A 10,879-nucleotide genomic window follows, 5' to 3' on the forward strand; every position below is an offset into this window, starting at 1 on the left:
TTCAGCCCGGGTGCAGGACGTTGCACCAATGCAATCATTGATGTAATGGCAGAAGACTTGGGGCACAGTGCCTGTCTAAGTACTGAGGAGGGACTGTTCAAAATAGCCAACAAAGATACAGGCATACCTGGGGCCCACATGAGTCCTCATAGTCCAAATAGTCCTCTAGATTTGGAGGGAATGGGATAAGTTGAAGGAAAAGTTATTGAGGATGAGGACTGGTTTAGTGAGTTTGAGGAGAGTATTAGTGGAGCGGGCCTAGATGGGTCTATTGGAGGGGGGGGGGGGGGGGGGATGTGGAGGGCCTGGAGGCCATCCTTGTGGGGTATGGACATGTATAAGGACTGCTTGCCCACAGTGAAGATAAAGCACTGGGGGCTGGGAAACTGAAAGTTGCTGAAGAGATGGAGGGTGTGGTTGGTGTCTTGGACGTCGGTGGGAAGTGCCTGAACTAGCAGGGGGAGGATCGAGTCGAGGTAGGATGTGATGAGTTCAGTCGGGCAGATGCATGTGGAGACAATGGGTCTGGAAGGGCTTGTGGATGTTGGGGAGCAGGTAGAACCGGGCAGTGCGGAGCTGGGTGACTGTGAGTTTGGAGGCAGTGGAGGGAAGATTACCAGCTGAAATAAGGTCACGGACAGTGTGAGTGATTTTTTCACGATGGGCCATGGTGGGATTGTGGTCAAGGAGAAGGAGATTGTGGTGTTGAAGAGCTGGCATTTGGCCTCTGTGACATTAAGGTCCATCTTCCAGGCAAGCACATTCCCCGCCTTTGTCAGCGGGTTTGATGGTGAACCGGGAGTCGGTGTGGAGTGAGTGGAGCACTGCACATCCGGGTGGTTGGGGGGGGGGGGGGGGGATGCGTACAGTGGGATTGGAGTGGAAGTGCAAATGGAATTTCCATTACTTTACTTAAAGGAAAACAGTATAAAAGTAGGGATGTGGCTGTGGTTATGCAAGGCATTAATGAAACTGCAACTGGAGCTTTGTGTATAGTTTTGATGCAGAGGGATGTAGTTACATTTCAGGTAATTCAGAAGAGCTTTACTGTCAGAGACAGATGGCTTATTTTATGAATACACATGGAACAGATCAGGCCATACACTGGGGAATTTAAAAGAATGAGTGGAGATTTGATAGGGCTATATAAGATTCTAAAGGGGACTGAAAATGTGGACTTAGAGAGAATGTTTCTTCATGTGGAACAATCTAGAACAAGCGGTCTTAGATTTAGGATAAAGCATAGTCAATTTAGAGCATAGAACATGGAAAAGTTCGGCACAGAACAGGCCCTTTAGCCCATGATGTCGTGCCAAGGATTAATCCTAATGTAAAATAAAGTAACTTAACCTACGCACCGCTCCACTCACTGCTATCCATGTGCATGTCCAGCAGTTGCATAAATGTCCCCAATGACTCTGCTTCCACCATCACTGCTGGCAATGCTTTCCATGCATTCACAACTCTCTATATAAAGAACCTTTCTCTGATGTCCCCTCTATAACTTTCTCCTAATATCTTCAAACTATGCCCCCTCGTGCCAATCAATGCTGCCCTGGGGAAAAGTCTCTGGCTATTGACTCTATCCATTTCTCTCATTAATTTGTACACCTCGATCTGGTCACCTTCTTCCTCCTTCTCTCCAGAGAGAAAAGTCCGAGCTTAGGCAACCTCTCTTCATAAGGCAAGCCCTCCAGTCCAGGCAGCATCCTGGTAAACCTTCTTTGCACCCTCTCCAAATCCTCTGTATCTTCCCTATAGTAGGGCAACCAGAACTGGACACAATATTCCAAGTGTGGTCTCACCAGGAACTTGTAGAGCTGTAGCAAAACCTAACGGCTCTTAAACTCGATCCCCCTGTTAATGAAAGCCAGAATACTTTATGCTGTCTCAAGAACTCTACCTACTTGGATGGCAACTTTGAGGGATCTATGTACTTGAACATCAAGATCCCTCTGTTCCTCCACACTGCCAAGAATCCTGTCTTTAATCCTATATTCAGTATTTGATTTGGATCTTCCGAAATGCATCACTTCACATTTATACAGGTTGAACTCTATTTGCCATTTCCCTGCCCAGCTCTGCATCCTGTCTATGTCATGTTACAGCCTGCAGGAGCCCTCGATACTATCAATGGTACCTCCAACCTTTGTGTCATCTGCAAATTTACTAACCCACCCCCAACCTCCTCATTCAAGTCATTTATAAAAACTACAAAGAGCAGAGGCCTAAGAACAGAGCCCTGCGGGACCCCACTCAACACTGTCCTCCAGGCAGAATGCTTTCCATCTGCAACCACTCTCTGCCTTCTGTCAGCCAGCCAATTCTGAATCCAGATAGCCAAATTTCCCTGTATCCCATACTTCCTGACTTTATGGATGAGCCTACCATGGGGAACCTTATCAAATGCCTTGCTGAAATCCATATACACCACATCCACTGCTTGACCATCATCAACCTGTCTTGTCACCTCCTCAAAGAACTCAATAAGATTAGTGAGGCATGACCTGCCCCTCACAACATTAACAGAAACAGACTGCCTGATAAAGGGGATCCTGCCCCTTGCCTGCACGTCGCTCATTGTGATCCAACTGGTCAGCGCATTCGGCTGTTAATCGGAAGGATTCCGATGGTTGTCCAGCTGTTTGATCATTGTATTAGAAATAGCTGTGCGTTGATAGTTTTCTGTGTGTGGGTTGACGGCATACCCGGGGAACTGGTAAGATTTGGGAGACATCTTCAACATCCAAGATCTGTACGGCCGAGTGACAGATTTTTTGTCTTGGCGAAAAAAAAAGCCCCTGGGCCCATCCCTGGCTGAGCCCGAAACATTCAGCCTTCCTATTAACCGCCGAATGCGCTGACCAGTTGGGTCACAATAAGCGACGGGCAGCCAAGGGGCAGGATCCCCTTTATTAGGCAGCCTGTTTCTGTTTGTATTCTCTACGAGATTTTCATTGCTGCAAATGATCAAGGCCAACATCGATCGATTTTACAAAACCAAAGTTAAAAAGACTGTATAGTTGCAAAGTCAAACGCTGCAGAGATTCACGAGCCCATTTCAAAGTGCAATATTTCGGCCAAGCAATAGTTACCACATTGGCTGAGTGCGCAAGTTGGCCATGTTTAGAAACAACAAAGCTGATTATTTTAATAAAGAGAGGGAAAAGCGACTGAGACAAAAGAAAGGAAGGCAATAATTCGGGAATGGGATGGACTATCTCTCTGAAATTGTATGGGATTTTCGTGCGCCACCTTACAACAGGGATATTTGCAGATCTAGTACAATATACCAGCCGCTGTGAGCAATGCGCTTTGCTGAAGCGTGTCCGAGTGGTTACGGCGATGAATTACGGAAGTGTTGGGTCTGTTCCCATGTCGGTTCCAAGCGTGTCAACTGCGAATCGCAGTGCTGGTGGACTTTTGAAACAAGTGCCCGCAAGTTGCCGATGATTCGAACGCACGCACAATTTCTCGTGGCTTTTTCCATCTCCATAAACACGCAGTGACTTTGCTTTGCTGTCATTTGGTATATTTTCATTTCAGTTCTCTGAGCACGTGAGAGGCCCATGTTTACAAAGAACAAACCTGTTTCTGTTTTAACAAAGAGAGGAAAAAGCAAGAGAAAAGAATTCGGGTCCTGAAACAATTCTGGAATGTAGTTTTTATAAATGACTTGAATGAGGAGGTTGAGGGGTGGGTTAGTAAATTTGCAGATGACACAAAGGTTGGAGGTGCCATTGATAGTATCGAGGGCTACTGTAGGCTGCAACATGACATAGACAGGACGCAGAGCTGGGCAGGGAAATGGCAAATGGAATTCAACCTGGATAAATGTGAAGTGATGCATTTCGGAAGATCCAAATCAAATACTGAATATAGGATTAAAGACAGGATTCTTGGCAGTGTGGAGGAACAGAGGGAACAATTCTTTGTGGAATTGGATGGGCTATTTGTCAGCATCCTCAAACAGCGATATTCCCCGATGAAACCCCATAACCGACGCGTGTTTTACGATCCGAGTGGATAAACCGCCGGATTTGAAATCCACTGAGGTTGCCACTGGACAGATTCTCATGGTGCTGATTGCAGTTCACTCTGCTCTTGCTTTGCTGATGCACGGGCTTTTCATGTTGGCAGTTAGAGACAATCCACACGCATGTTTTCGGTCTGCTGAAGGACGTTTGCTGCCTTTACTATCTATAGCGTTGTAAGTTATATATGCGATTTATGCCTTTTTGTTAGACTTGAGGCACCTGTAACTATCAGTATGTGTGTTTTTGTGCAGGCCTGAGTGAGTGCACTTTGTCCGAACTATTCAACACGTTGTTACTGTGCGAAACTGCTCCCATCTCTCAGTTTCCTGGCTTTGCGTTATGATTGAGTGCAGAAATGAAAAGATGGTTTACAAAATGTGAGTGTACATTTTCCCTTTCTGCCTGGCGTGTTACAGAGCAATTTGGCTTTGCAGAGTGACATCTCGATTCTCCAGCTGCGATAAAAATCTATGCCCTCTGACAACTTGCAATTGGTTGTTGGTGAATTACAAATGGGATGATAATCTGATGTTGACCAGACAAATATTGTCTGGTCTATCACTCCGGTCTATCACCCTCACTTAACCTCCTTCCACCTATCGCATTTCCAACACCCCTCCCCCAAGTCCCTCCTCCCTACCTTTTATCTTAGCCTGCTGGACACACTTTCCTCATTCCTGAAGAAGGGCTTATTCCTGAAACATTGATTCTCCTGCTCCTTGGATGCTGCCTGACCTGCTGCGCTTTTCCAGAAACACAATTTTCCAGCTCTGATCTCTAGCATCTGCAGTCCTCACTTTCTCCTCATGGTTCAGGCAGTAAGGAAAATCCAAAGCAGACAAGGGATGGGCTGCCAGACAATTTGATCCCTGGCAGCAGTGGGATTTGAACCCAGGCTCTAGAGGGTTACTAGGTAGTCAGAAAGAAACTAAAGAAGGGGCTTAGGAGAGCAAAAGCCTTGGCGGGGAAGGTTAAGGAAAACCCTAAGGTATTCTACGCTCATGTGAGGAACAAGAGGATGGCCAGAGTGAGGGTAGGGGCTGATCAGGGATAGTGGAGGGAACTTGCGCTTGGAGTTGGAGGAGTTACGGGAAGTCCTTTATGAATACTTTGCTTCAGTATTCACCACTGAGAGGGATCTTGATGTTTGTGAGTACCATGTAAAACAGGCTGATATGCTCGAACAGATTGATGTTAATAAGGAGGTTGCATTGATAATTTTGAAGAATATAAGGATAGATAAGACCCGGGCCAGACAGAATATACCCAAGCTATAGAAAGCGAGATAAGAAATTGCTGAGCATTTAGCGATGATCTTTGAATCCTCCCTATCCATTGGACTAGTGCCAGATGATTGGAGTATGGTAAATATTATGTCCTTGTTCAAGAAAGGGAATAAGAATAATCTTGGGAATTACCAGTCAGTAAGTCTTACATCTGTATTTGGCAAATAATTGGAGAGGATTATGAGAAAGAGGATTGATGATTACTTGGAAAACCACAGTTTAATTCAAAATAGTCAACATGGATCATGCCTCATAAGCCTCATTGAATTCTTTGAGGATGTGACAAAACATGCTGATGAAGGTAAAGCAATGGATGTGGTGTACATGGATTTTAGCAAGGTGTTTTTTAACGTTCCCCATGGTAGGCTCATTCAGAAAGTAAGGAGGCATGGGATCCAGGGAAATCTGGCCGTTCAAATGCAGAATTGGCTGTGGAAGACATAGAAGACAGAGTGTGGTGGTAGATGGAAAGTATTCAGTCTGGACCAGTGTGTTCCACAGGGATCTGTTCTTGGACCTTGGCCCTTTGTGATTTTTAAAACTGACTTGGATGAGGAAGTGAAAGGGTGGGTTAGTAAGTTTGCCGATGACACTAAGGTTGGTGGAGTGGTGGATAATGTGGAGGCTGTTGTAGGGTTGCAACGGATATTGACAGGATACAGAGCTGGGCTAATAAGTGGCAGATGGAATTGAGCCTGGAAAAATGTGAAGCGTTTCATTTTGGAAGGTCAAATTTGAATACAGATTACAGAGTTAAAGGCTGGATTATTTGCAGTGTGAAGGAACAGAGGGATCTTGGGGTCCGTGTCCATAGGTCCCTCAAAGTTGCCACCCAAGTTGACAGGGTTGTTAAGAAGGCGCATGGTGTATTTGCTTTCATTAGCAGGGGAATTGAGTTTAAGAGCCGTGAGGTTATGTTGCAGCTCGATAAGAGCCCTAGTTAGACGACACTTGGAATATTGTGTTCACCTCTGGTCATCTCATTATAAGAAGGATGTGGAAACTTCAGAGAGGGTGTGGAGTGGATTTATCAGGATGCTGCCTGGACAGAAGGGCAAGGCTTATGAAGAAAGGTTGAGGGAGCTAGGGCTTATCACACTGGAGCAAAGAAGGATGAGAAGTGACTCAAAAGTACAAGATTTTGAGAGGCATGAATAGAGTGAATGGTCAGAGACTTTTTCCCAAGGCAGACATGGCTATCATGAGGGGGCATAATTTTAAGGTGATTGGAAGAAGGTTTAGGGGAGATAGCAGAGGTAGGTCCTTTACACAGAGTGTGGTGGGTGCATGGAATGTACTGCCAGTGGTGGGAATAGTCAGATACATTAGGGACATTGAAGCAACACTTGGATAGGCACATGGATGATAGTAAAATGAAGGGTACGTAGGTTAGTTTGACCTTAGAGGAGGATAAAAGGAGGACCAAAAGGTCTGTACTGTTCTATACTATTCTATGTTATATATCCATTCCCTCACTCCACAACCCCTGCCATGGAAAAGACACTGACACAATTAGGAGAAGAGCGGGCCAACTCATGCAGAGATTCTGAAACATCCACATCCCACCAGCTGAGTAAGGAGCAATGCTCAGTGAAGGGCAATTCTCAGTTTTAACCCACTGTCAGTTTCTTTTCCACTTGGCACAACATGCATTCCGTGGCCCTGGTGCCATCTCCCTTTTGTATTGCAGTGGTAGAAATGGAATCCCCACGATCTCGGTGGGCAGGAGGGTGGGCTTACAACACACTGCCTCCACTACCTCCCAGGAAGGGAGTACGGAGGCTCCCTCCTACACCTCCTCCTGTAAACAGCTCAGGTACTGAAACCAATCTGCGATATTTACTGTTCTCCCCACTTGTCCTGAAACCTTCAATAATCTGCGCTCATATACACCCAGGACCCTCTACTCCTGGACCCACTTTGTAATGGTACAGTCTATTTTATATTCTCTTGCAATGCACTTCCTAAGGAAATGCATCACCTCACACTACTCTGCATAATCTTGATCTGCCATACACCTGAAGTTTACATCAGCTTTTCAATGTCATGTTGGAGTTCCACACTGTCCTCCACTCACTTTACAATTCTTCTAGGTTTAGTATATCAAAGATTTTTAATTGTGCTGGCTTTACACTCCACACAGAACAACTTATATACTGACACACTAAGTCATGTGAGCAAGTGAAATACTGACTGACTCCCCATGGAGCAGCAGAAAAGCTGACACACACCAGACAGTCAGTGAAACATTGAGAAAATCATCAAGGAGCAAAATAAATCTTGGCAGATATCCTGTGTCTTTATGACTCTCATTGTTTCAGTGCATATATCCGCATATGTGTATTAGTGTATTTGTATCTGTGTGTGTGCAAATCTGTGACTTTGTATTCAGCTGTGTGTGTATTTGTGCATCTCTATTCATCGCTGTATGTACCTGTGTTCCTGTATTTACATTTCTGCATCTGTGTGTCTGTATTTGTCGCTGCGGGTATCTGTACTTCTGCATATTTGTTTTGGCAGGTCTGACAGTCTCTGTGCTATTTGAAGTGATGTAAAGTGTCCCTCTGATGGCCTCCATACCCTACTGAATTGATGGTGGTGGAGGGTGAAAACCTTCAGGGATTCAGTCTGGGAAGGAGGGAGGGAGGGAGGGCAGCAGCTCACAGCACCATCCAAACTGACAGTACTGTCAACAGAGCCACACACACACTGAGAAGGCTGGTATAGGAGGATTGTAATTGAACAGAGAGGCCGTTCAGAATAAAGCATGCTCATGCATAGAAATATCTGCTCCCTCTGCAATGTGGGAGTGATTTGGCTTTGGACATTTTTCCAGACACAGAGTATACACATTAAAGAGTATTACCAATGCAATTGCATCCAAGTAACTCCCACTGATTTATTTGTGGGGAGATGAGCTGAAAATTTTATTCCACGTTCTTTATATTGACATATTTTGTAATGCACTGTGATACATTATAAGTGAGAAAGGATTAAAAAGTCCCGAAACAGATCCGATGATGGTCATAATACCTCAGGAACAACATCGCTAGATATCAGACTAAAATGCTCTGTGCCTCTAAAGGTATTCTTTGAAAAACCAATCAGCAGCACAATTTGAGAAATTCACAGTATTTGGGTTCTGAAGAAAGGTCATCGGACCCGAAACGTTAACTCTGCTTTCTCTTCACAGATGCTACCAGACCTGCTGAGCTTTTCCAGCAACTTCTATTTTTGCTTCTGATTTACAGCATCCACAGTTCTTTCATTTTTTTTCTACTGTGTTTGATGGCTTTACAAAACATAAAACTCTCCCACTTGTACAGTGGCATTGGGAGGCCTGCAGAGTTTGGCATTGTATAATTCTGAACACACTGGGACTGACAGAGGGACAGAGAGAGAGAGAGAGGGAGGGAGGCTTTGACCTCAATTTCAGTGGACTTACTCCAAAAATAGCAGAGACCTCATTGCACAGAGGAGTAGACAGAGATACACACATGGAGAAAGTGAGGACTGCAGATGCTGGAGATCAGAGCTGAAAATGTGTTGCTGGAAAAGCGCAGCAGGTCAGGCAGCATCCAAGGAACAGGAGAATCGACGTTTCGGGCATAAGCCCTTCTTCAGGAATGAGGAAAGTGTGTCCAGCAGGCTAAGATAAAAGGTAGGGAGGAGGGACTTGGGGGAGGGGCATTGGAATTGCGATAGGTGGAGGGAGGTCAAGGTGAGGGTGATAGGCCGGAGTGGGGTGAGGGCGGAGTGGTCAGGAAGAAGATTGCAGGTTAGGAAGGCGGTGCTGAGTTCGAGGGATTTGACTGAGACAAGGTGGGGGGAGGGGAAATGAGGAAACTGGAGAAATCTGAGTTCATCCCTTGTGGTTGGAGGGTTCCCAGGCAGAAGATGAGGCGCTCTTCCTCCAACCGTTGTGTTGCCATGGTCTGGCGATGGAGGAGTCCAAGGACCTGCATGTCCTTGGTGGAGTGGGAGGGGGAGTTAAAGTGTTGGGCTACGGGGTGGTTGGGTTCATTAGTCCGGGTGTCCCAGAGGTGTTCTCTGAAATGTTCCGCAAGTAGGCGGCCTGTCTCCCCAATATAGAGGAGGCCACATCGAGTGCAGCGGATGCAATAGATGATGTGTGTGGAGGTGCAGGTGAATTTGTGATGGATATGGATGTGTCCCTTGGGGCCTTGGAGGGAAGCAAGGGGGGAGGTGTGGGCGCAAGTTTTGCATTTCTTGCAGTTGCAGGGGAAGGTGCCGGGAGTGGAGGTTGGGTTGGTGGGGGGTGTGGACCTGATGAGGGAGTCACGGAGGGAGTGGTCTTTTCGGAACGCTGATAGGGGAGGGGAGGGAAATATATCCTTGGTGGTGGGATCCGTTTGGAGGTGGCGGAAATGACGGCGGATGATACGTTGTACATGGAGGTTGGTGGGGTGGTAGGTGAGGACCAGTGGAGTTCTGCCCTGGTGGCGGTTGGAGGGGCGGGGCTCAAGGGCGGAGGAGCGGGAAGTGGATGAGATGCGGTGGAGGGCATCGTTGACTATGTCTGGCGGGAAATTGCGGTCCTTGAAGAAGGAGGCCATCTGGGTTGTACGGTTTTGGAACTGGTCCTCCTGGGAGCAGATGCGGTGGATACGAAGGAATTGGGAATATGGGATGGCGTTTTTACAGGGGGCAGGGTGGGAGGAGGTGTAGTCTAGGTAGCTGTGGGAGTCGGTCGATTTATAGTAAATGTCCGTGTCGATTCGGTCACCCGAGATAGGAATGGAAAGGTCTAGGAAGGGGAGGAGTTTGAGATGGTCCAGGTGAATTTGAGGTCGGGGTGGAAGGTGTTGGTAAAGTGGATGAACTGTTCAACCTCCTCGTGGGAGCACGAGGCAGCGCCGATACAGTCATCGATGTAGCGGAGGAAAAGGTGGTGGGGGGTGCCAGTGTAGCTGCGGAAGATGGACTGTTCCACATATCCTACGAAGAGGCAGGCATAGCTGGGACCCATGCGGGTGCCCATGGCTACTCCTTTGGTTTGGAGGAAGTGGGAGGATTGGAAAGAAAAGTTGTTCAGGGTGAGGACCAGTTCAGTCAGTCGAAGGAGGGTGTCAGTGGAAGGGTACTGTTTGGTACGGCGGGAAAGGAAGAAGCGGAGTGCTTTAAGTCCTTCATGATGGGGGAATGGAGGTGTACAGGGACTGGATGTATGGTGAAGATAAGGCGTTGGGGACGGGAGAAGCGAAAATCATGGAGGAGGTGGAGGACGTGGGTGGTGTCCTGAACGTAGGTGGGGAGTTCTTGGACTAAGGGGGACAGGACCGTGTCGAGGTATGCAGAGATGGGTTTGGTGGGGCAGGAGCAGGCTGAGACAATGGGTCGGCCGAGGCAGTAAGGTTTGTGGATTTTGGGCAGGAGGTAGAAACGGGCGGTGCGGGGTTGTGGGACTATGAGGTTGGAGGCGGTGGATGGGAGATCCCCTGAGGTGATGAGGTTCTGGATGGTCTGGGAGATGATGGTTTGGTGGTGGGAGGTGGGGTCATGGTCAAGGGGGCAGTAGGAGGAGGTGTCCGCGAG

The sequence above is a fragment of the Chiloscyllium plagiosum genome, unplaced genomic scaffold, assembly GCF_037043375.1.
Source record: "Chiloscyllium plagiosum isolate Xiang-an unplaced genomic scaffold, Cpla_swu_hap1 HiC_scaffold_21, whole genome shotgun sequence".
In the NCBI taxonomy this organism is placed as follows: domain Eukaryota; kingdom Metazoa; phylum Chordata; class Chondrichthyes; order Orectolobiformes; family Hemiscylliidae; genus Chiloscyllium; species Chiloscyllium plagiosum.